This window comes from Protopterus annectens, chromosome 2.part1, assembly GCF_019279795.1.
Source record: "Protopterus annectens isolate FY-2018-M chromosome 2.part1, PAN1.0, whole genome shotgun sequence".
Taxonomy (NCBI): Eukaryota; Metazoa; Chordata; order Ceratodontiformes; family Protopteridae; genus Protopterus; species Protopterus annectens.
In genome coordinates, this window is record NC_056729.1 from 1,715,382,471 (window position 1) to 1,715,408,135 (window position 25,665).

Sequence of the window (25,665 nt, forward strand, 5' to 3'; positions counted from 1 at the left end):
AGGTTCTCAAGAGAATTACCTTTTCAGAGAATAAATCAACAAACAGTGCCTTATTTATTTGACATTTGTTGACTGGGACAGTCTGACTAGGACAGTGCCCTTTTTCAGTGGAGGCTCGGGGAGAAAAGCTCCAATGTACACTAGAAGAATGCAAAAAATTCTACTTACACAATACACAACAGAAGAATGCAAAAATAGTAGAACACAAATTTTGCTAAATACACGAATAAAGTTATGAGTGTTAATTGCATTTAAATAGGGAAGGCAAGTGAGAGTTTAACACAGATACAGATAGCAGCTTAGTGTTGTAATGGAGTCAGTCCTTATCATAGGAAGTTACTAGGCTATTGGCCCTGAGGGCCTTATAAGCCTAGCCAAGATTGTCATGCATGTTAGTGACTTTCCATTACAATCTAAATTTTCCACTTATGGTGTTATCTAACATTTTCAAAGCAGTACTAAATTATGTGCGATCTTCTGAAATCTTGTCAGACACTGATTCAGAGTTTCATAGGCATGCAGTCCTGCAGAGCATTAAGCCTAGATCAATTTCCCAGCAGCCTCAGGGCACTGTCTAGTTAAGTGACTGCCTCAACATCCACCATTTCTTCATGACAGAACTCAGAAGGAAGAATGAATTTGATATGAAAGAGAGGATCCAGGAAAGGCAAAGAGCACTACTTTTATAAGTGGGAAGGACTGGGAAGCCTATATGACATCAAATATACACACACACAGATTCCTGGATTTTGTAAACATAAACTCCCTGAACCGATAGTCAATACACCAACCAGGGGTGCAACCATACTGGATCTGGTCCTCAGTAATATGGGAGAGTGCTGCACACTGCCTACTGTAATGCCTTCCCTGGTAAGAGAGACCATAAAATGGTCTCTTTTGAAGTAAAAATATCTGGCCCCCAGCTAAACCGGGAAGATTCAGGAACTATTCTAAGGCTAACCTCCTGCTATTAAGTGAGAACCTGGCAACATTTTAAGCCCCTATAAACCCCGAGAACACTTCTGCCTATGCAGACCTGTTCATACAAACCCAGTATAAGCATGTTAATAGCTGTATAGAGGCAGCTGTACCCACCACGAAGTAGTACAGAATGAACTCAAAAAACAAGCCACCCTGGTGGAATCACAAAATCAATCGGATGTATAACAGGAGGAAGAAAATCATGGCAAAAATGAGGAGGTGCAGCACCCAGCAGGATAAAAGCCCTCTCATTAAACAAAACAAACAACTCAAGGGACAAATAAAGTCTGGCAAAGCCACATTTGAGGTAAGTTTGGCTCTCAGGCCAGGGATAACTACAAAGCATTCTTTAGCTATGCCTGCAACCTCAAAGAGAATACACAATTGTGTGCTGAGCTTATTGTAAATGGAGCCACCTATACTGAGCCAGAAGATATAGCAAACCTCTTGGCTGATAAAGTCAGCTCCAATTTTACTCCACTCTCCTCCTCAACTTTCCCTCCAGAAATGTCAAATACAACTCCCCCTACTGTTGCTAGGCAACAGGTCCTTAAGGCTATCTCTAAGACCAACAACACTGCATTAATGGGCCCAGACAACATCCCAGGATGCCTTATAAACAGCACGAAACATGACTTACCAGGGCCTCGAATTACTATTTCACTGTAACCCCCAAACAGGATTCGTGCCTCATGAATGGAGAAAGGCAACAGTCATTCCTGTGCACAAAGGTGGGCCATCTACAGACCCTGGAAACTACAGACCCATAAGTCTCACTAGTCTTGCATGCAAAGCCATGGAAAGAATTATCATGGAGATGATCAGTGAAGATAAAGTAAACCTCCAGACACTGGCCCCAACCCCCAGTTTGGTTTCGTCAAGGGCAGAGCATGCCTAGCTGGACATCTTTGAGAAGGTCACCAAAGCAATGGATGAGGGCAAAATCATTCACACTGCCTACCCTGACCTGGCCAAGGCATTTGACACAACACCCCACTCAGGCATTGTTGACAAACTCAAGAGGTTAGGTACAAACCCGTATGTCACCCAGTGGATAGCCAATTGGCTCACAGACAGGACCCAGGAAGTTAGAATTGGGGAGTCCACCTCTACAAAGGGGCCAGTCACAAGTGGATCCCCTCAGGGATCAGTCCTTGGACCACTTCTTTTTGCATTTACTTCTCAGAAGTCAAGGTCAGTGGTCTCTGGCTAACTAAATTTGCAGATAATTGCAAATTAGGAGCCGTCATTGAATCTCACACTGACACAGATGTTCTCCAGGATAGTCTGACAGACAAACAACTAGTGTCAGAGTCATGAAGTAAAACTAAATGCCAATAAATGCATAATAGTATCCTTTGGGAAGTCATCCATCCCTGGTAACTATCATATTGACAACACCCCCCTTACAGTTGACCCAGAAGTCAGGGACTTAGGGACACACAGATAGTAACCTAGCCTTTGATCATTACATGTCTACAGTGCTGAGGAAATCATTCTATGTTGCGCAACTTGTAACCAAAGACATGGCATCTAAGTCCAAGGAAGTCATTGTTCCACTGTATTCAGAATGCATCAGACCTACCACTGAGTACAATGCCCCCTTGGGTATGCACCTAACCAGGCATATCCAACAATTGGAAGGTCCACAGAGGGTCCTCACTAAAATAATACAAGGTATAAGTAATATGTCCTATGGAGACAACCTCAAGGCCCTATCCCTGTATTCTGTCTCCTACAAGCTTTTGAGGGGAGATCTATGCCTGGCATACAGGGCATTGTCAGACCCCACTCGGATGGACCTCCTAAGTATCCACAAAACAAACAATACCAGAATTACCCGTTCTACAGATTTAAACCTTGCCTGTGATATAAATAGGACCTGCTGGAGAGACAGGTATGTATCCCAGAGACTATCCCATCTATGGAACAGCCTCCCCCATCCATGTGAAGCAGAGTTCCTCCCTAATCCACTTTAAGTGCAACTTGGACAATTGTATGGAAAACCGGAACTTCATCCCTGGTTTGGCACCTATGTCTCTGATACAAACAGGCAACCTGCAAATGGTTCATCTCCCAGGCCTATGCTTACACTTGTCAAGGGTATAAGAACTCATCAGCGATTTGGGATGCAAGGCTTAAAAAGGCCCTTGTGATTGTTAGCCTAGCAAATACCTATGAACTAATTCAAAGCAAGACAATCAAAAGGTAGACCTCCTGCCAGATGTAAGTCAAGGGCTGAAATTAGGGTATGTGAATACTTACACAAAATCACACAGATTCATAAACATAGCCTATCACTGTAACAGATGTCAGAAGGCAGCCAGTACCAATAAATGTACGATTCATGAATTAACACTTGCAGCCAATGGCACCTGTGCTAGAGGGGCCTGGTATGTATAGCAGACAGGGCATTACAGCACTTATTCAGACTCCAGAGCTCCGAAGTACTTAACAGATGTTTAAAACCTAGTAGCTAATTTCTTCACTGCATCTCAGAAGAGGACAGGCTGTTTACAGTATATGCATTGTATCCAATGAACTTTATTTAATCTGGAGAGATGTCCAATCTAAATATGATGCATTAAAGTTCAACTTCATGCTTACTATACTCCTTAACTTCATAAGCACTTCACAAAACTGCAGTTTAGTATCAACATATGAATAGCTAACAATACTCAAGTTGCAGTCATTAGCATACTTGGTCAAACAGACTTCGGGGGCATTGGCATGGATGCCTGCAAAATAAATGCCAAATAGGAGTGGGCCTAGCACCGATCCCTGTAGCAACCTACTAGTTGCAATGTTACATTCAAAGGAGATATCACCCAACTTTCACAACTTGAGATGTGATGGAAAGCCAGTCTGCAATCCAGTGGACAATGTAGGTGGTTTACAATTAAGTTTTGTCTAATTTTTCAATACCATCATGAGGGATTAGAGGCAAAAACCTTGCCCAGCTCAAGATAAGCAGCGTGTACACAGTAACCACTATCCACAGTTTCTGTAACTTTTCTAAAGTTCAGTTGAAGACAGGACCCGACACTCACAAAACCAAAAAATCAGTGGGATTTTCATCAGCTAAGTTGCTTGTGTCTTTATAAATGAGGTCTGCTAGGATATGTTCCATAGTTTTGCATACAAGGCGGGGGAGGCTCATGGGCCACCAATTACCTGGATTTGTAGGGACCATCCTTGCGCAGGAGTCACAATGGCTATTGTCCAGACATCAGGTAAAAACCCTGTGGATAGGCTGAGGTTGAACACTTGGACACTGCATACTTGGCACTGATGAAAATGCACTCTTGTATCTTATCTGATCACAAAGAAAGTACAGTTAACTTATCATTACGCAAGATGACTGAACAGGTCACCGCTGCAGTAGTCATTACAAATGGGATGTATCCTGTGAATGATACCTTACAGCCAAACGATCTACAAAGCTACAGGCATCTTTCTCGCATGCTGTACGTCCACCCTCATCTTTTCACACTTGTAGTAATTAAAGCTTGTAGTGATGCTACTACATAACGGTAGCCAGTATGCACACCCCTACTTATGGTAGTGATGTTACTATATAGCAGTAGCCAGTATGCACACCCCTACTTATGGTAGTGATGTTACTATATATCAGTAGCCAGTATGCACACCCCTACTTATGGTAGCGATGTTACTACATAGCAGCAGCCAGTATGGACACCCCTACTTATGGCAGTGATGTTACTACATAGCAGTAGTCAGTATGCACACCCCTACTTATGGTAGTGATGTTACTATATAGCAGTAGCCAGTATGCACACCCCTACTTATGGTAGTGATGTTACTACATAGCAGTAGCCAGTATGGACACCCCTACTTATTGTAGTGATGTTACTACACAGCAGTTGCCAGTATATGCACACCCCTACTTATGGCAATGATGTCACTACATAGCAGTAGCCAGTATGGACACCCCTACTTATTGTAATGATGTTACTACATAGCAGTAGCCAGTATGCACACCCCTACTTATGGCAGTGATGTTACTACATAGCAATAGCCAGTATGCACACCCCTACTTATGACAGTGATGTTACTACATAGCAGCAGCCATTATTTACACCCCTACTTATGGCAGTGATGTTACTACATAACAGCAGCCAGTATTCACACCCCCACACATGTTTAAGCCTAGAGACTGCATGCATGTTTTTGTAAGAGGCTGCTGGCAGAGACTGGGGAAAAAGACGTTATGTCTTACCATAACGTTTCTGTGTTGTTCATCTTCTTTCATTCATCACTGATGGGTTCGGGTCCAAGCTCTCGGAACGGAGTCGGTTTATTACCAAGCTCACGCCAGCCAAAAACGTTTTAAGCTAAACTTCTACCCACAATGCCCTTCTCTCGGTTACCTCAGACCGAGTTTGCCCATGATAAACCAGAAAAGCAGAGGCCCATTCTGCGCAAAAACCCTAAGACACCACTTGGACCCAAAGTAACCTAAGTAGCCTTTGGAGGGGGAAGGAGGGTGGGAAGTGATGAATGAAAGATGATTAACAACACAGATGGAATGATATGGCAAGACATAACTTCTTTATCTGATGTTAATCTTTCCAGTCATCACTGATGGGACTGAATCCCAAGATACCTTGAGACACATGGGCGCCCTTATGGAAGAACGTTCCTGAGTACCACTGAGCCGAAGGCAGCTCTCTCTCTGGAGACCACATCCAATTTGCAATGACTGATGAAAGTGTGAGGATTAGCCCAAGTGGTTTCTGCGCAAATATCCATAGAAGCTCTGGAGTGGAAAGCTGCAGATGTCGCCAGAGATCTAGTGGAATGGGCTTTAACCTGTGGCATAGGTTCTTTTGTGGAAGATTAAGACAAGCGTATGCTGTCCCTTAGCCATTCTGTTAAAGTAAACTTGGAAACAGAATTTCCCATTCTAGGTCCAGAAAAAGAAATGAAAAGCTGGTCAGACTTGCGCATAATTTTTTTTCTCTCTAAATAGAATCTCAGTTGTATGTGTACATTCAAGGAATGTAGGCAGCACTCTCCTTTATTAGAAAAATTCGGAAAGAACACTAGTAGGTCAATGGACTGATTGATGGAGAAGTCAGAAACAGCCTTGGGGAGGAAAGATGGATTCGTTCGGAGTGATGTTCTGTCCTTGTGAATGACCAAATAGGGTCTTTTGGTGCACAATGCCTGTAGCTCCGAAACCCGCCTGGCTGATGTAATGGCTACCAAGACCAAGGATTTTCAAGACAAGAATTTCAGGTCACACTTCGCTGCGGGTTCAAAGGGGGGTTGAGTCAAAGACTGTAGAACTAACGTGAGGTTCCATGGATCTACAGGCTGTGTAACGGGGGGCCTGATGTGTAAAACTCCTTTGAGAAAGGTTTTACATAAACATAGTGAGATGAGAGACGTACCATCCAGCCCATTATGGTAATTTGAAATTGCAGCCAGATGTATTCGTATGGTAGAGGCTGCGGCACCCTCTTCAAAAAAACTTAGATAAGTATTGCAAAACTGCTGTGACCGGAGCTGAATAGAGATCTAGCACGTTATCCTTTGACCAGAAAGAGAACCTTTTCCATTTGTCTTGATACAGTCTTCTGGTGGATGGTTTATGAGAGGCCAGGATAATATCCTGAACAGGTGAGGTGACATGAGGCTGCCTGGCAATTAACGGAAGTGGAGAAACCAAGCTGTCAACTTGAGAATGGACAGATTCTGGTGGCTCAACCGTTGGGGGTGAGCAATCAGGTCTGGAAGAGGGTCCAAAATCCACGGCGGGTATACCAAATAAGGCCGAAGGAAGGGGAATCAAACCTGTCGAGGCCAAAAAGGGGCTATGAGGATCATTTTGCATTTCAACCGATGAGCTTTCTTTAAGAACTGTGGACTCGGAGGAATGGGTGGATAAGTATAAAGAAGTTCCATGGGCCAGTCGTGATTTACAGCATCCCTCGGGGGCAAAATAGCTGCTGCACTTGTTCAATGGGGAGGTGAAAACATCGCAGCACAGCTGGCCTCAGTGGCTGAAAATTTCTGTTGCCATATCGGGATTGAGGGACTACTCATGGGACAGGAGAATACATCTGCTCAACTTATCCACAATCACGTTGGAGCTCCCCAGGATATGAGTTGATATCAGAAAGTAGTTGAAAGCTATCGCCCATTGCCAAATCCTCATGGCCTCTCGACACAAGGGGTAGGACTTGGTTCCTCCTTGGTTGTTAATATACCAGACTACTGACATTGTCTGACTGAACTGCAATTGTCCTAGAAGGAAGAAATGGATGGAATGCCTGCAACACTAACAGCACCGCTCTCAGTTCTAGAACACTGATATGCAGGTTGGCCTCCAAAATGGACCATGTGCCTTGGACTGTCTTTCCCTGGAAATGGCCACCACACCCATTCAGGGAAGCACCCGAGGACTGGAATGGATGGCTCAAAGTTCGGTGTCTGGCCTCATCCACCAAAGAAGGTCCTGCTTGCAAGAGTTGGTTATTTGGACCTGGGAATATAGAGGGTGATGATTCGGGAAACACCAAGAAAGAAGAAGCCATTGGAGAATTCTCATGTGCAGCTTGGCAAGAAGTACTATTGGAACTGAAGCTGCCATGGATCCTAGGGCTTGAAGAACCTCTCTCGCTGAGACTTGGTTTTGACAGAGTATCACCCAGAGCTGAAGCCTCAATCTCTGGAGTATGTTAGCTGGGAGCGACACCAGACAGGATCAGGTGTTGAAGACTGCTCTGATGAATTCTACCTGCTGGGTAGGGACCAGGTTTGACTTCCCCCAGTGCACAGTTATCCCCAAAATCTCCGCCACAGAAAATGTGTAGTGTAGGGCTGTTACCAGAAGACGGTTGGTGGGGCTGGGTGAGGAGCGTCCAAATATGGAAACATCTGGAATTCTTGGAGTCTCAAGTGAGATGTAACCACTGCCATGCGCTTTGTGAACACTCTGGGGGCTGCAGAGAGACTGAACGGCAGGGCACAAAACTGGTAGTGATTGGTTCCTAGCCAGAAACAAAGCAGACTCTTGGAGCACTTGTCCATTTTCACGTGGTAATATGCATCCCGGAGATCTGTCAAGCACATCCAATCGCCCTCCCTGAGAAAAGGGAGAATGGACTGTACCATGACTACCCGGAATTTGGTTTGGGCGACAGACTTGTTCAAGCTGCTGAGATCCAGAATGGGTCTCCAGTCCCCTGTCTTTTTTGGCACCAAAAAGAATCTCGAGTAAAATCCAGATCTACGTTGGTCTGGTGGGACTGGTTGGCCGACTCTTTCTTGGCATAGCTTTGCTATTTCTGAAGCTGCTTCTTCCCTCTGACTGGATGGAACATCAGGAAGTTTTGTTGGAAGTTCTGGATAAGAAATAAGGGGAAATGGTGCAACCTCTAGTAATTATATTCTGCACCCAACGATTGGTGGTAATAGAGTGCCAGGCAGCTTGGTGCAGAGACAAACAACCCCCAATAGCTTCCAGAGGCAAGCAATAGGGCAGCTCTTAAGGAGCACTGGTAAGACTGTCCAGAGAAAAAGTCTCTGGAGCCTTGGTTACATGGACCACCTCTGCCTCTATACAGCATCCTCCAGAGTAGTTACCCCCTCTGCCTCTGGGGGAATCATCACCATGTGTGGCACAGAAAGGACCCTGAGATTTTTTTTTGTGCCACATCTTCTCACTCCTCTGGTTCCTGGAAAAGTAATGTTGAGGGTTGGAAAAAAGAAGGCCTATGGCAGATAGGGTCTTACCATCCTGTTTGCGCCTGGCTAGTGTGTCCCCTTCACTTTGGAACCAAAAAGGGAAGATGCTTCACTGGGAGGATTCAGAAAGGAAGACTTGAAGGGATCTGCGAGGTCACAAATGCGCATCAAGGCAGGACGCCTCATAACTATGCCTGAACCCGCAGCTCTAGCCGCCCATTCGACTGCATGTGAAAGCAACCTCATGGATGAGTTGGAGGTGGATTCCAGGGTAGCAAGCTGTGAGGTAACTTTGTCCTGTACCTCGTCAGACACCTGTCCTGCGAGTGTTCCAGAGAGTTCTGAAATAAAGTCTCTTTGGAGCCTCTTAAAATGTGCCAAATAGTTCAGGAACCGAATGGCAAATGTCACTGATGCAAAGACTCGCTTCCCCAATCTGTCCACAGCCTGGGACTCATTGTTGGGGGGATGGACAACAGGACTCACTTCAGCCAGATCCTTTTTTGCGGCTGCCGCCACCACCATAGTGTCAACTGTTAACCCTCTGGACCAATGTAGGTTCTCCTCGGGAGGGGAAAGAATTCTGTCAGGTCTCCAAGGGATCGCCTCAATAGAGTCAGGGTTTTTCCATGTGCGTAGCACTATGAGCTGGCCTAGCTTGTCGGCAGGTGGGGTCACCCACAAGGTAGATGGCCAGGCACAGAAAGCCTGCAAGAACATGGACTCCTCAGGGGAAAGGTTGGAGGGCTTCCAGTCAGCCCTCTGCGTTAACATTTCAAGAATGTCTCCGAAAGAGACATCAGGGGGTGATCGTGGGGACCCTTTACCATCATCGTAATCCGTGCCTTCTGTTGGAGACTCCTCAGGCCATTCAACATGCTTCCTCTTGCACAATTCTCTTCTGTGGGGGCTCCTCAGTGGGGGCTTCCGAGGAGGACTCTGAAGTGTGAGTACCCTGAACAGGGGTTTCCTGCGGCTTCCCTTCCCGGTATCCCAGGAAGGAGGTCCATGGCTGCTGTAGCTCACTGGGAGAAAACTGGGGTTCCAATGTCGGCTGAATGCTTCCAGAAGCGAGAGCCCTCTCCATCACGCAGAAAGCAGGCCTGCTCAAAGAGGGATGGGAGCCTGGAACAGAGGACAACCTCAGAACCGGGGTCAAATGCCACTCCGTTGAACCCGCTCCCGAGGATGGAGCCTCAAGCCGTAACGGCACAGACGAGGCTACCAGCACCAAGCAGGAACCAAAGGACCACATGGAACCGTGCCCCGAACCAAGGAGCCCGCCGCCCAATCACGACATTGAGGAAGGACCGGTTCAGCAGGAACAGAGGACCAAAGGGACAGACCCAGAGCCTCAGTGCAGTCCACCACAGGCGCTGAAACTGGGGGGGGGGGGGGGTTTACGAGAAGGACGCTGGAGCAGAAGGATTCAGAATTGGGATGGCTGAAGGAAGAGAATAGAATGGAGTCTGTGGAGAGGTCAACCCAAGTCCTGCCAGAGGATGGGTCTTGGAAGGCATGGGTATCCCCCTGGCTGCCAACAGCTGATCCACAAGATGCACCACATCAAGTTCCGAAAGGCTCCTGGTGGATCTAGTGGATAATCTGGATGGGGAGTCAGGTCAATCTAAGAACGGGCTATACACTTGACCTAAGAACGGGTCTAGGGATGGAGAGCATCGGGTCTGTGGTGCGTGATTTGTCAGCACCGATGTCTCGAGTTTAGAGATAGGAAGTAGTGGGGTCAAATCCAGTGTTGCTGTAATACAGCTAGGTTCCAAAGGGGCACTCAGAGCTGAAACAGGAGGTTCAATCATCACTGCAGAGATGGGCATCAAAGGCGTGTACTGTGCCAAAATGGCCATAGGTGCCGAAGTCGTAGCAGGCAAGGTGAGGTCTATAGTCAGTGCCGGAGGTTCTATCTGAGCCGGTGATGAAGCTGCCACCGATATAGCAATAACTGAAGTACTCGGAGTAGACAAGGACAGTGCCGAGGAGGCAGATTTATGCTCTGAGGATAACTTTTGAATTTTATGTTTCACAGACTTACCCTGGTCACTCGAGGATGAAGAGGGAACCGAACGGGGCCTTTTCTTAACTTTCATAGGAGGGGCTGAGACCTCCATCACAGAAAGGACTTCTGAAAAGGGAGATTTAAGTATTCCCTTCAGAATTAGTTTATTCTTGCTCTTGTTCAGAGTGCGTTGGCTGAAACTTTGGCATATCCCACAGGGGGGCTGTATCGAAAGGTGGGGCACCCCCAAACAATGAACTCAATCATCGTGAGAGTAACTATTAGGTAGCTTACCATTACACGAGGTACAGTGCTTGAAACCCGATGTACCCTTCTTATTCGACATCTTGAGAAGTAAAAATTCAAAACTTCAGATAAAGTGAAACTCTAATTTCCTAAGTCAGAAAAGATTTAAACACATGCAGAATATATCAACAAACCCAATATCAAAACACACCACTACAGTAGAAAGAACAGGGTAGGAATACCAGCAATGATATTCACGTAATACTACAAGGGTAAACAGAAAAGGGCCATACCCAGCAATGGTACTGAAAAAAGTTACCAATGGGGAGAAATTGAGAGAAATATATCTAAAACTACTGTAATTCAACAGAAAAAGGACTATAACTCACAGTTTTTTTAGAAACAAACAAGTTTTTCACACAATATATCAAAAAAAGGTTCCATTTAGCTGAGAGCTCCGCTGAAACGCGGCTTTATGGCTATGTGGCAAAAAAGATCAGAGGTAACAGGGAGAAGGGCATTGTGGGTAGAAGGTGAGCTCGAGAGTTTTTGGCTGGTGCGAGCTTGGTAATAGGCAGACTCAGTTCCAAGGGCTTGGAACCGAACCCATCAGTGATGAATGGAAAGAAAATTAACATCAGATTCTACTTTTCTATGAAAGGCATTCTGGATTCCATACCAGGATTAGTAAAAAAAAAAACATCCTGGTTTAATATCTCTAAACAGTATTGCCCCCCCCCCCTTTACTTGCAAAATACTTAGAACCTATAGCTAAAAAAGATGAGTAATTCACAAATTGATGGATACAACTGATGAGGTAGTCAATAAATCAATAAAAACCTATCCCTGTTGGGAGATGGTATAATGAAAAAGGTGTTTACCTCAAAAACACAAGGTACAGGGTATATCCTCACCTTCAGGGAAATTAGCTAGGCATAAAATGGGCTGCCAAGGGCAGATAGCCTAATACATACCTATGAACCTATGACATTATCTTGCATTTGTCAAATCCTAAATATGACAATTAGGGTGCTGTGGGATATTTCAAGACAGTTTAAAGTATTTTTGGGATATAAAATAAATGAAGGTAAAACAGAGGCTATGGCTGTAAATTATGTACATACTCACAAACATGTCCAACAGCACCCATATTTATGGGGGACAAGAAAAGATAAAGTATTTGGATGTACTGATCAAAAAAAATCTGTTGCAGAAGCTGATATTATGTGGTATTATATCAAGTAGATTATTACAAATAAAGAGATTGCAAACTAATGGCCATGGTCACTGATAGTAACAGACAGCAGTGAATATGTTTTGTTCCTCTGGTCCTGTACATAGGCTAGGCAATCTCATCTCAACCAGAGAAAAAGCTATGCACAGCAATAAATGCAAGTAAAGGAGTCTAACTGAAAAGGAAAAGTGAGAATGAAGTGGGATAAATGGATTCTTTTTTTATTTATTATTTTCTTGGCTGGTTTACTTCCACTAGACTAGTGGCCTCTTCAGGGGAGACCCATGGTGGTATTTATACTACTAGAGGAAGTCTGGCCAGGGCATCAGGAATCTCCCTTACGTTTTTCGACAGTGCCCTGGGATATTTTACATCCACCTATGTTACCACCAACTCAAGCAGATGTGGCCTTGGTTTAACATCTCAACTGAAAACAGATTTTATTTTATATTTGTTTCCCAGAGTAGTACACTGATCACAGCTGAACATTTTAAGGTACTGCCTAATTCTATCTGTACAACAGGCTGGCGTAGGACTACCTGATCTGAAGACCTACTTGAAATCTACACAGAGACAGACATACAAACTAGCAGAAGGTTAGCTTTCACAGTCCTACTTCCATACCACATTTTACAACACTCAAATGTTTCGGAAAGATAAGGGTTTTGACAGCAAACCTTAAGGAAAATAGCAGTAATTATACAGATTATATTTATAAATTGGAAGACGCTATTACTAAGACTTGAGTGGCAGTGTGTGTAGCATTGTTGCATCACAATAGGAGATTCTCCAGTTAGATTCTTGGCTGGGGTGTCTTTTGAACAGAGTCCGTGTCCCCTTCCTGTGGTCACTGGGTTTTCTTCAGGTACTCCTGTTTCCTCCCACCTCCTTAAGACATACAGTAGGTGAACTGGTGACACTGAGTTGTCCACAGGTGTATGTCAGACACAGAAGGGGGGCCTGGCAATATACAGGGGATATAAAACATACACACACCCCTGTTAAAATGCCAGATTTTTGTGATATAAAAAAATGAGACTACAATAAATAATTTCAAAACTTTTCCCACATTTAAAGTGACCTATATCTTGCACAATTCAATTAAAAAACAAATTTGTTAGGGGAAAATATAAAAAAAATAAAAAACGTACAATAAGCTGGTTGCGCAAGTGTGCACAGCCTTAAACTAATACTTTGTTGAAGCACCTTTTGATTTAATTACAGCATTCATTCTTCTTGGGTACACACCTGCCATCAACTAGAGACCGATTAACCCCAAATAAAGTTCAGCTGTCCTAGAAGGATTTTCCTGACATTTACTCAGTTGCCTGCTACAGCAAAAGCCATGGTTCGCAGACAGCTTACAAAGCATCAGAGGGATCTCATTGTTGAAAGGCATCAGTCAGGAGAAGGGCACAAAAAAATTTCCACAGCACTGGATATACCATGGGACACAGTGAAGACAATCAACAAGTGGAGACAATATGGGACAACAGTGACATTGCAAAGAACTGGACGTCCCTCCAAAACTGATGAAAAGACAAGACGAAAACTGGTCAGGGAGGCTGCCAAGAGACCTACAGCAACACTGAAGGAGCTGGAGGAATTTCTGGCAAGTACTGGTTGGTTGTGCACTACATGTGACAACAATCTCCCATATTCTCCATATGTCTGGACTATGGGGTAGGGTTGCAAGACGGAAGCCTTTTCTTACACAGAAAAACATCCAAACCTGGCTAAAATTTGCAAAACAATACATCAAGTCTCCCAAAAGCATGTGGGAAAACGTGTTATGGTCTGATGAGACCAAGGCTGAACTTTTTGGACACAATTCCAAAAGGTACGTCTGGTGCAAAAACACTATGCATCACCAAAAGAACACCATCCCCACGGTGAAGCATGGTGGTGGCAGTATCATGTTTGGAGTTGCTTTTCTTCAGCTGGAACTGGGGCTTTAGTCAAGGTGGAGGGAATTATGAACATTTCCAAATACCAGTCACTTTTGGCCCAAAACCTTCAGAAGTCTGCTAGAAAGCTGAAGATGAAGAGAAATTTCACTTTTCAACACGAAAATGACCCCCAAGCATACATCCAAAATCAACAACAGAATGGCTTCACCAGATGAAAATTAAAGTTTTGGAATGGCATAGACAGAGCCCAGACCTAAATCCAATAGAAAATCTGTAGGGAGACCTGAAGAGGGCTGTGCACAAGAGCTGTCCTCGCAATCTGACAGATTTGGAGCTCTTTTGCAAGGAAGAGTGGGCAAATATTGCCAAGTCAAGATGTGCCATGATAGACTCCTACCCAAAAAGACTGAATCGTGTGATTACATTAAAAGGTGCTTCAACAAAGTATTAGTTTAAGGGTGTGCACACTTATGCAACCAGCTTATTGTACTTTTTTTATTTTTTTATATTTTCCCCTGACAGATTTGTTTGTTTTTCAATTGAATTGTACAGTTTTTAGGTCACATTAAAGGTGGGAAAAGTTTTGAAGTGATTTATTGTGGTCTCATTTTTTTATATCACAAAAACTTGGCATTTTAACAGGGGTGTGTACAGTTTTTATATCCACTGTACATCTAATTCCTTCTTGCCTAGCAAACTCTGTGCATGGAAATAGCTGCTCATGGGGTGATAACAGTCATATGCAACTTAAAGCAGAAATGGAAGGATTAAAATAACTGAACCAGCGACGAAGTAGAGAAATAATATTGCCAAAAGGAGCACATACAATTAAGTGTACAGAAAACAGGAAGTATATTGTAAGAAGTAACCAAAGAAAATACAACCAATCAAACTACTGGGAGCAAATGAGTTGGATGGAAAATGTGACGGAATGGAAATAAGTCAAGCAGACGTCTGAGCTGCAGGTCAGACGATGGAAAATGTGACGGAATGGAAATAAGTCAAGCAGATGTCTGAGCTGCAGGTCAGACGATGGAAAATGTGACGGAATGGAAATAAGTCAAGCAGATGTCTGAGCTGCAGGTCAGACGATGGAAAATGTGACGGAATGGAAATAAGTCAAGCAGATGTCTGAGCTGCAGGTCAGACGATGGAAAATGTGACGGAATGGAAATAAGTCAAGCAGATGTCTGAGCTGCAGGTCAGAGTGGCTTCAACATCAGAGACCGTTAGCAGAATATAGATACAGAGAGGGCAGACTGATTCTGGTAAGGTTTTTACTGGAATGAAGAAAAGTATCTAGTATCTGGAAAAAGTCCGATATCATCCCTATTCACAACAGAAACTCCACTGAACTTAAAGACGTTCGACCCATAGCCATACTCTACCCCATCTGTAAAATACTGCAAAAATGTATTCATCTTCAACACATGAATTACTTACAGCACAACAACCTTCTTACAAACATACAACATGGTTTTCTACCTGGCCAAAGCACATCTATGGCTCTCCTACCTTCACTGACTTTATAAACAGAGCTAGAGACTCAGGTTGCTATGTATCGGCACTGTGTCTCAACCTCTCAACGGCATTTGATACTGTTTCTCAGTCTTCACTCTTGAACAAGCTCTCTAACCTAGGAATTATCCCTCCTACACTAAATTGGATCCACAGTTACTTACACAATCGAAAATCTGTAAAATGGTCAAATGTTCTCACCCTTTCTAGAAAATTTTAACCTTTTTTTTTTTTTTTTTTTAAACATCTGTTTACCCGGAAAGTCCGACTGGACAATGTGTCCTTTTTCAGCAGGTTGAAAAGCTTCACATAAATTAGACTGAGATCTATAGTGCTAGCACAACTTTTGTTACACAGGAGAAATACATTCCTAAGATACAGAGAAGTGTAAAGTTAGTCCAAAATATCACTATTAATCACTTCAGTTCAACCTTTTACAGTGATCACAGGTTACAGAGCAGGTTGTAACAGATAACTGAAAACAATAGTAGTGATTTGTGAAACAAGTAAATCAATTAACGTTGAGAGGATTGTGATCGGACACAGTCAAGATAGCTGTTCTGAGATCATGGGCCTTGGTAGGTAAATGGCTAATGGTTCGGTTGGGTAAGAGCAATCACATATCCAGGTTTTTTTGAAGTATATTTTTAGAATCGCACTGAATTGTGTAGTGTTTGTGGTCGTTTTTATATTTACAGGTAGAGAATTTCAGAGTTTAGCTATACAGTTAAAATAGAGGATTCACCAGCAGAGTTGTTAGCTTTTGTAGTATACAATAGGTATTTGCTGTTAAAATGAAGGACACGACTGGCAGTGTATGGTAGTACGAAGTTAAGAATGGCAGGGGTTTTGACTGGATGATAGAGCAGTTGGTGGGCCATGCAAATTTAACCGTAGGGTAGGAGGTCCCACAGGGATCCATCCTAGGACCCCTATTTTCTAATATTTTACTAATGACCTTTGTACAGCATCTACTAGTGGAACATTCATCCAGTATCTGATGATTCCACGATAACCTGTACCTCTCTTGCACACTACCCCAAGCTTCTCTCTGACAACAAAGTTTTGCTGCTGTTGAATCCTGGCTTACCTACTGCCAGCTATTCCTCAACCTAAAAAAAGTCAACAGCTTCTTTTTCAGCCAAAAAAAAAGAATTCTACTACTAATCTAAACAACTTCAAAATTCTCTCTGCTGATACCACCACCACCACTGAAACTGTCCACCACAGCAACTTACTGGGAGTAGTCATAGATGGTCACCTCTTCACATTCAACAAAGCAAAAAGAAAACCCAGCAGAAACTTGGCACATTGTACTTAAACACACACTAACCTCTTCTTCCAAAACCACCCTTAACAAAAGTTTCCTTTTACCCTCCCTATGTTATGGCATTCCAATAATTACCAATTTACAGAGCTCATCTAGATCCAAAATGGAACAGTGCTAAAATAAAGTGGCAAAGTTTGCCAGCAACTCAAAAACTAGAAGCCATTACTATCAGTCACTAAAAAATTAAGTGGCTAGAATTTCCCATCTATCTACTACATACCCAATGTCTAACACTCCACAACATGGTCTACAAAAGCCTAGCCTGCCCAACACTAAATATCATTACACCTTACAACCCAAGCAGAACACATATAAAGAGCGTCTCTGTATATACAAACCCTCTAAGACAGCTAGACAAAGCCTCTACTCTCACTATGTTGCAAAAGCAGGGAAATCTCTTCGCCTTACTTTGACAACTACTAACCTACCTGCCTTTAAAACTGTACTAAAACAACATTATGTTCAACTCCTAGCTCGGCCCTTGCTCCGATCCAGGCTAATCTCTTCTGTAGATCAGACCACACTGGAACTCTCATTCACGCTCTCTCCATCTCTACTCCATTCACTCTATCATTTACTTGCATAACTATATCAATTACTTGAATAGCTACCATCTGCCACATATCAATGTACATGTAACTCAGGTAATTTGTTGCTATCTATATAAAACTATTTTTCACATCTCTGTATGTACTTGTAACTTATGCAACTTTTATGTTAGCTATATAAAGACTGTACATGTCTGTATGTAAATGGAGATATTCTCCCAGAGCCTCTGCTGAGAATGGGTTCTTTCTGATCCAGTTGGACCTTCCTGGTAAACAAATGTCAAATAATTAAGAAAAGAGTAATTAGTAAGGCATATAAAATAGGCAACTAAAAGAACCAATCTGGAGATTAGGAAAAACTGTGAAGGAAGATTAGAAAGACAAATTACAAAATAAAGGAAGGAAATGTGTAATGCCCCTAGGTATGCTACAAAGTCTAGAAGATACTCTTCAGCAAATCAACAAATACCTTACACTAAGAAATAAATCTAAACGGCAAATCAGACTTAACAAAAAATTACTATACCGATATCCAATCCAAGCACAAAAAGAACCCCAAAATATTCTGGTCTATTAAAATTCTGCAACTAGGCCAAACTAGCACACACTCACCATCCACCAGTAACTCCAATGACAATACTGCCACCCAGTTTAACCAACACTTCACTGAATCCATACCTGCCCTCACTAATAACTGCCCACCACCACCAGATCTCTCTTCCTTAGCTCATAAAAGCAACCACTTTTCCCTGCAACCAGTTCCAACAAGTACTGTCGCGCATTCCTCACTAATACAGATGACAAGCAGGAGGGGTATTTCATTTAGATGCTTTAATACATAGAAACAGATCAGGATGGATAGCAGCATCAAAACATAAACGAACTGGTTAACAGACAGACCTTATATACATACATGCTTACATCTCAACAGCTTACTACAAAATGTCAGTCAGACTTGCACATGCTCAGTATTTATACACTTGTGCAAGCCCTTGGATAGTTTCTTAAACACACTGATCTACATCCTCTTTCTTAAAAAGATTGCCCTTAGTAAAAACAACATTAGAGTTAAGACATGCATTATCATAGACATTAGAAACCATGTTCACGTCCGAGTTGCAGTGCATCTGTCATATGCTCTGCAGATATGACTGGATCTTGTAACATAACAATCTGGACTGAATTTACTAACAGGGAACAGTCTTCAGTGAATGACTCTTATCTGGAACTTCTGGATTCATCAAAGGAATGGGAATATTCTCTGGAAGCTCCTCTGGAACTGGAACACCGGACAACTCACTCTGAGATGGACAGTCTTTCTCACAGGCTACATGCTGTGGAATACGCTCACATGTTTCTGATTCCACATAAACTCTGCTCGTTGTGATTCTACAATGTACGATCTTGGCTCTGGGGAAATGCTCTTCATGACCCCAATCCGATCATAACCTTTGGAGGTTTGCATCCTTACCAATTCTTCTCGTAATGGATTGAGTGGTTTGCTGGTCTTATCATAGTAGGACTTCTGGGTTAAATGCTTCAGCAGACTGATTTTCACAGACCTATTGTTCTTGACACATGGAATTAACAATGGACTACTAATTGGTAATGTGGTTCTGGTTTGTCTCAACAGAAGTCTATGTGCAGATGAACCCAGATGTTTATCACTAGAAACATTTCTGAGATTCAAGAGATTCAGGAAAACATCACTATTGTCTCGTTTTGACTTCTCAAGTAACTGTTTTGCACTTTGCACGTTCTGCCAAATTATTTGACTGCGGATACTCTGGGCTATTCGTGACTTGAGTACAGTCCCACTCTTTATCAAAACTTTTGAACTGTTGGCCTGTAAACTGCATGCCATTGTCAAAATAACTGTATGGGCTACCATGGACTGCAAAATGATGCTTCATCTTAATGACGGTACTGGATGCTAGACTAGGAAGTAGGTCACTCTCAAACCAATTGGAGTAAGAGTCTACTAACACCAAATAATGTTGACCACTCCACTCGAAAATGTAAGTGGCATACCTCTCAACCTCTTAGACCAAGACATTTGGACAAAGCCATAAATAAAAGTGGGACAAAGGCCCAAAAATAGTAACAATTTCTAAATATTGCTCTTACAAATTTAGAAAATTAATAGAGTAACAGGTTTACATTAGCATGGATTTTCTGAATGGTATGAAGACTGAAACTTGAATGTTTGTCATTATTTTTTAAAACTTTAATCTTTAATGTTTCGAGCTAATTTGCTAGAACAATACAATTTTCTGAAAAAACAGACCAAAAAATGAGGCAAAAATCTGGACATTCTGCAAAAAACTATACAGGTTCATAGGTTGGTACTAGGCTATCGGCCCTAGGGCCTACACAAGCTTAGCCAAACAATTACCCAGATATTTCTTCCCACATTATTCACTTCCCTGGACCTCTGTCTAGCAGGGTGACTGATGTGATCCCCAGGGTGAATTTCCTATGTCCCATCCAATCATCAAGGTTCCTTCTGAAGAGGGCCAAGGAGGCGCTCTGCTTGACATGTATGGGCAGTGTATTCCGGTGTATGGGGAGTCTCTGGGTCAGGAACCTATCCCTCCAGCATGTTTTGTTCATTGTGATGACAGCTGAGAGATATGGGCGCTGGCTACTGTCGACCAGGGTAGTTCAGGAATCTGGTTTAGCTGAAGTGGTTCTGTTGATGTGGCTTTGTACTATTACACATGGAAGAATATAATAGTGCTCTCTCAATACCTTGTGACACAGAAGGCCAAAATACTAGACCTCTCACCCTGCTTTTGGTAGAGTCAGCTCCTGGGTGAGCACGATGCAAGACAGCAATGTACTCTTGTTGCAAGGACTTTGGAACAATTACTTTCGGACCTTTCATAATGATACCATTGGCAGAAAAAAATCTCATCTCAATATGGAAAACTGAGGTAAACTAGATTACTTTGACGGTCATCCTTGACTGATAAAGTAGTTAAGCCTTGACTTGTGACTGTGTCATCTCTCAACTCATCAAGACGTGTGGAAGAAACATTTCTCACTTCCATGACTTCAAAATCAAGGTTCTCACTCTCATGCTGTTCCTTTGGTGTTTCTGGGCAATCTAGACAATGTATCAGCAAGATAAAGTTTGCCTTTCTTGTAGAAGAATGAAATTATAGTTTTGGAAACTCAGTATCATATGTTCCAATCTGGCTGTAGCTGAATGCATAGCCTTTCTCAAGATAAAGACTAAAGGTTGGTGGTCTGTTACGATCTGGATAGGTCTACTATAAACAATCATGGAACTTCGAACAAGCAAACACAATTGCCAAAAGCTCTCTCAATCTGAGCATACTACATTTCAGTTTGGGTGAGGGTTCTCTATGCTCAGGCACAGGTTGACCCTCTTCTAGAATGACTTCACTACGACCAAATTTCAAAGCATGACATGAGAGAGTAATGGGTTTGTGAGCATCATAGTATCTGAGAGTTGGTGAACTAGCAATTCTCTGTTTCAGGACATCAAATGCTCTTTAGTGTTGCTCTAACCAAGACCAGGAAATATCTTTACGTGTCAGCTCTCTCAGTGGTGCTGATAGTTGGCTTAAGTCTGGTAGGAACTTGCCTAGATAGTTAACCATGCCAAGAAAACACTGCAGGGCTTGAACATTGTCTGGAGCTGGCATCTCGAGAATGGCTGTTTGTGTTGAAGGGTCTGGTCATAGGCCTGAACTAGTAAATAAATGACCAACATAGGTAGCCTCTTGTAAACTGAATTTGCATTTGTGGATTGAGCTTAAGATTCACTTGACATGCCCTTTCCAGAACTTTTCTGAGGTTTCTGTCATGCTCAGCTTCACCATTACCTTCTACTAGTATGTCTACTACAGTAGCACAAGGATACCCAGAAAAAAGTTGCTGCATTGCACACTGAAAGACTTCACTTACAGAATTTATCCCAAATGGCATTCTCAAAAATCTGTACCTGCCAAACAGAGTACTGAAAGTAGTGAGCAATGATGATTTCTTGTCAAGCCGAATTTGCCAAAATGAACTCTCTACATCCAAGAGAGACAAAACAGTGGCATTTGGCATACCTGCTGCAACTTCGACTGTGCGCACTGGATGATGAGGTCATTTTAGTGCTTTGTTCAAATATCGTGGATCAATACATATTCTGATCCTATCTGAGCTTTTATGAGATACCACCATGGAAGATACCCATTCAGCTGGTTGAGCAACTAGACAAATCACATCTTGTCACACCATTTTATCTAGTTTGACTTTGACTCTGACCTGCATGGCTACTGGAACCAAGCTGGCCTGATAACGGGACTGCCATCTAGGTCTAACTTCATGGAGTACACAACTAGAAGCATTCCTAGTTGGTCTTCGAAGAGATCAGCATAGGTGAAAAAAATATACTGGGTGAAATGAGAGTAGTGGCCTTTCAAGATAACATGATGGACTTCTTTGTTAAATGAAAGTTGTCCCATTTTCAAATGGTCTTTGAGCCCTAATGACGACTGAAAATAAGTTGTAGCTTCTACCAGCAGAGTAACTTGAAAGCACTGAGCCTTCAGTCTGAATTTCTTCACCTCCATAAGCAACAAGCTTCACACACTTTGCCAAATCAAGCCTTTCGCCATGACACACACTGACAAATGTTTCTGCTGACATTGCATTTGGAACCCATGTCAACTTTGAGCTCTATGGGTTTGCCATTTATTGCAACAGTACAAAATACTTCATTCTTTGCCCTTGAATCTACTGCACTGACGGTTTCATAAACCACATCAACAACAAAGTGCATGTTTGCAGCTCTCTGATCAAGTCGTCTCTTAAAATGTTTCCTTTTAATAAAAGAGTGTGGGCCCTTTGATTTACAAAACCTTTTGAAATGCTTCCATTTATTGCATTTGTGGCATTGTTGACCAAAAGTTAAATATTTCTCCCTTTTAGAGTCATGATTTCCACCACAATTATGACAGTTGGCAATGAAACCGGGTTGGGGCCCATGCTCTGAGTTTGCTGACTCACTCATACTTCACTGAGACTGTGTGAACTCTGGAATTTGCTGGAAAGCTCTGGGGTTTACTAGTGAATGCTGCAGGGGCTACAGTTGCTGCCATGTGCTAGGGCCTATTTCTTTTAACCACCTGCTGCATACTATCAACATGAGCTTTATCACTGTGCCTTCTACAGCTGTTCTTATTTCTAAGCATATTTGTGTACTTTTCTGTAAGCTCGTAATTTGACAAATCTCAATGGCCTTATTCAAAGTTAAATCATTGTCAAAAAGCAAAATCTTTCTCCCAACATCATCCTCTAATACCACACTCAAGTCTGTCCTTTATCAACTCATCCCTTACATCACCAAATCTGGATGTTTTAGCTTTGTTTATCAAGTCAGTTATATATGCTGCAAACGTCCTGTGGCAGCAGGTGTAACTGTAGGGCTGGAGTACAGATAGTCCTTGGTTCTAGTACAGGGGGTGCTACTTACTTTTATATAAGCTCTGTGGCACACGCGATAAGTACGTAGCATTATAGTACATACAACTAGATAGGTAGGGGTTCTAATCTCAAGACTGCCAACTGTGTGCGCACGCAAAACAAAAGCTTCACCAGGCGTTTGATCCCTTTTGAAAGCAAGTGCCTTTCCATTATAACATTGTCTGGGAGCGGTTACACATTTCTCTAAATTTACGTTTTAAACACTCAGGGTCCTCCCTTGATTCAGCCTGTACAACAATATTAAGGTATTCCTCTTCTCCTGCTTAGATAGCAGGTGCATACACAAATAAACGCTCCCTTTCAATGGCTTCTGACCCAGCTAATTTAAGTAGAATAAATGCCTTTGTATGGTCATCTTTATCACAAAATGTAGCCTGTATGAAAATGTCATACTCTTGCTCAAACACTCTCCAGTTCTCTGCACTATTACTGTCAAACACAAGTACACTGGGTTTTCGAAATCGGTCTGCCATGCCCAAAAAGTACGTCCAAACACACTGAAAATATGGCCCTTGTAATAATGTACAAACTGTTATGTGAGCTTATAACATTCAAACGTACAATAAACTTTTTGAAATACTATACTTTTCAAAATATGCGCTGTAATGGCTGTACTTTGAGAAATAACTTTACTGTAGTACGCACAAACATGGAAACTCTCTATACACGTCTGATAACTCGGGTTTCTTTAATATGAAAAATACATGCTTAGCAAAAGTGCAGCCATTTCCTTTTTATTTTATTCACTATGTAATTCGGACTTGATTTCAAAACATTTTCTGTAGTGATTCAAATATTTTTGTCAATATTGGACATATCAGTTTATTCAAATATTGTTTAGAGCATTCTTTATGCCTTGTTTCATATTGTTCAAATAAGAAATAGTGTTGACCAAGTTTTAATATCTGAAATTTATTTCTGACCTGTTTTGCGAATTATGCATGTTGGGATGATCCACTCCTGTATATTCCTCCAGTGCCAACCGGGTGCCTCTCAGATGCAAGAAGAAGAAACTGGAACTCTTTCTGACAACAAATCATTTTGACCATTCTTCTTCTAACCTAATGTCCCTTTAGACATCCACTTCTGACACATGTCCTTTTAGACATGATACTTCTGACACCATGTTGCTCGTCTCTCTCTAGAAACACATCAGGATGGATAGAAGCATCATAAAATGCAAAAACTGGTTAACAGACAGATCTTGCATGCATGCTTACATCTCAACAGCTTACTACAAACTGGCAGTCACAATTGCACATGCTCAGTATTTATACACTTGTGCAAGCCCTTGGATAGTGTTTTAAAGATACATATACACACACATTGAACTGCAAGTACTACTTATAAATATCTTAAACTTAAATCCACCACCCTTGCAGCAGACAGACTACCTGATGACTACCTGAAAATCACAGCCAAAGCCATATCATAGCCAGTCTGCTAATCAATCGCTCCATCTCTGAACACCACATCCCTGCTCTATGGAAAATATCACATACAACATCATTACACAAAGGTGGAGACTCAACTGAACTATCAAAATTACCGTCCTGCTGCTACTCTACCAGGTTTATTAAAAATGCTCTAAAAGTGCGTACATACTCAAATCCGAAACCATCTCTTATCAAACAAGCTTTTAGCAAACACACAGCATGGATTCCGCCCTAATCACAACGCTACCACAACCCTTATTAGCTTCACTAACACTATTAACCAACACTGGAACGAAGGCAACCTTGTACCTTCTATCTTTCTAGACCTCTCTAAAGCTTTCAATATTCTCTCTCATAATGAGCTCTTAACTGTACTAACCAAACTCAATTTAAGCTTCTCCACTCTTGCATGGTTCAAGGACTAGATCAAAGACAAGCTGTAAAATGGCAAAACAACCTATCTTCTCTTCTACCTGTTACTTTAGGTGTTGCACAAGGGTCTATATCCTTGGTCCCCTTCTCTTCAGTTTATTCACCAACAACCTTCATACTGCATTGGTCCAATATGCAGCAGATTCAACCCTAATCTGTTCTGCCTCAACCCTCATAGAACTTCAAAAAATAACGCAAGAATCCTTTACTGCAGTCGAAACTTGGCTACTTGATGCACAACTTATACTCAACCCAAACACAACTAAGCTGATGCTATTTTAACCCACAAAAGCCACAGATACAATCCCTTCATTCAAAATAATTTCAAGCAACAAAACCCTATTACACCAGTCCCCTAAACCAAAGTTCGAGGTGTTACAATAGATGAAAACATGAAATTCGACCTACATATTGCCCAAGCAATAAGAAAAGTTCACAAAAAACTTGGAACTCTATACATATGTAAAACATACATTTCCAATAAAACGAAAACCATTACTGCTAGAACCCTAGTCTCCACACTTATCTACTCGCCTCCCCACATTCAATAATCTCAAAACATCTGACTTAGCCAAATGAAATACTGGGTACAACAAAACAGCAAAACTTGTAGCTGATTCAGCCTTTAGGTTTCATCACTGCCAGGCCCTTAAACACCTATCTTGGCTAGAACTTCCCAACCTGCTCACCCTTACCCAACTTACTATGGCCCACCAAATATTTTACTAACTTGAAAAAAAAAACAGCTCTACAAGGCTTACTAAAATCAATACTCAAGTAAACGCTAAATACAAT

General features: G+C 42.2%; 1 protein-coding gene across 7 annotated transcripts in view; it reads right to left on the reverse strand.

Moving 5' to 3' along the window:
• Positions 1 to 25,665, reverse strand: part of EIF4G3 (eukaryotic translation initiation factor 4 gamma 3) — a 3,593,176-nt gene that overhangs the window by 772,658 nt on the left and 2,794,853 nt on the right. The gene's annotated exons all lie outside the window — the stretch shown is intronic.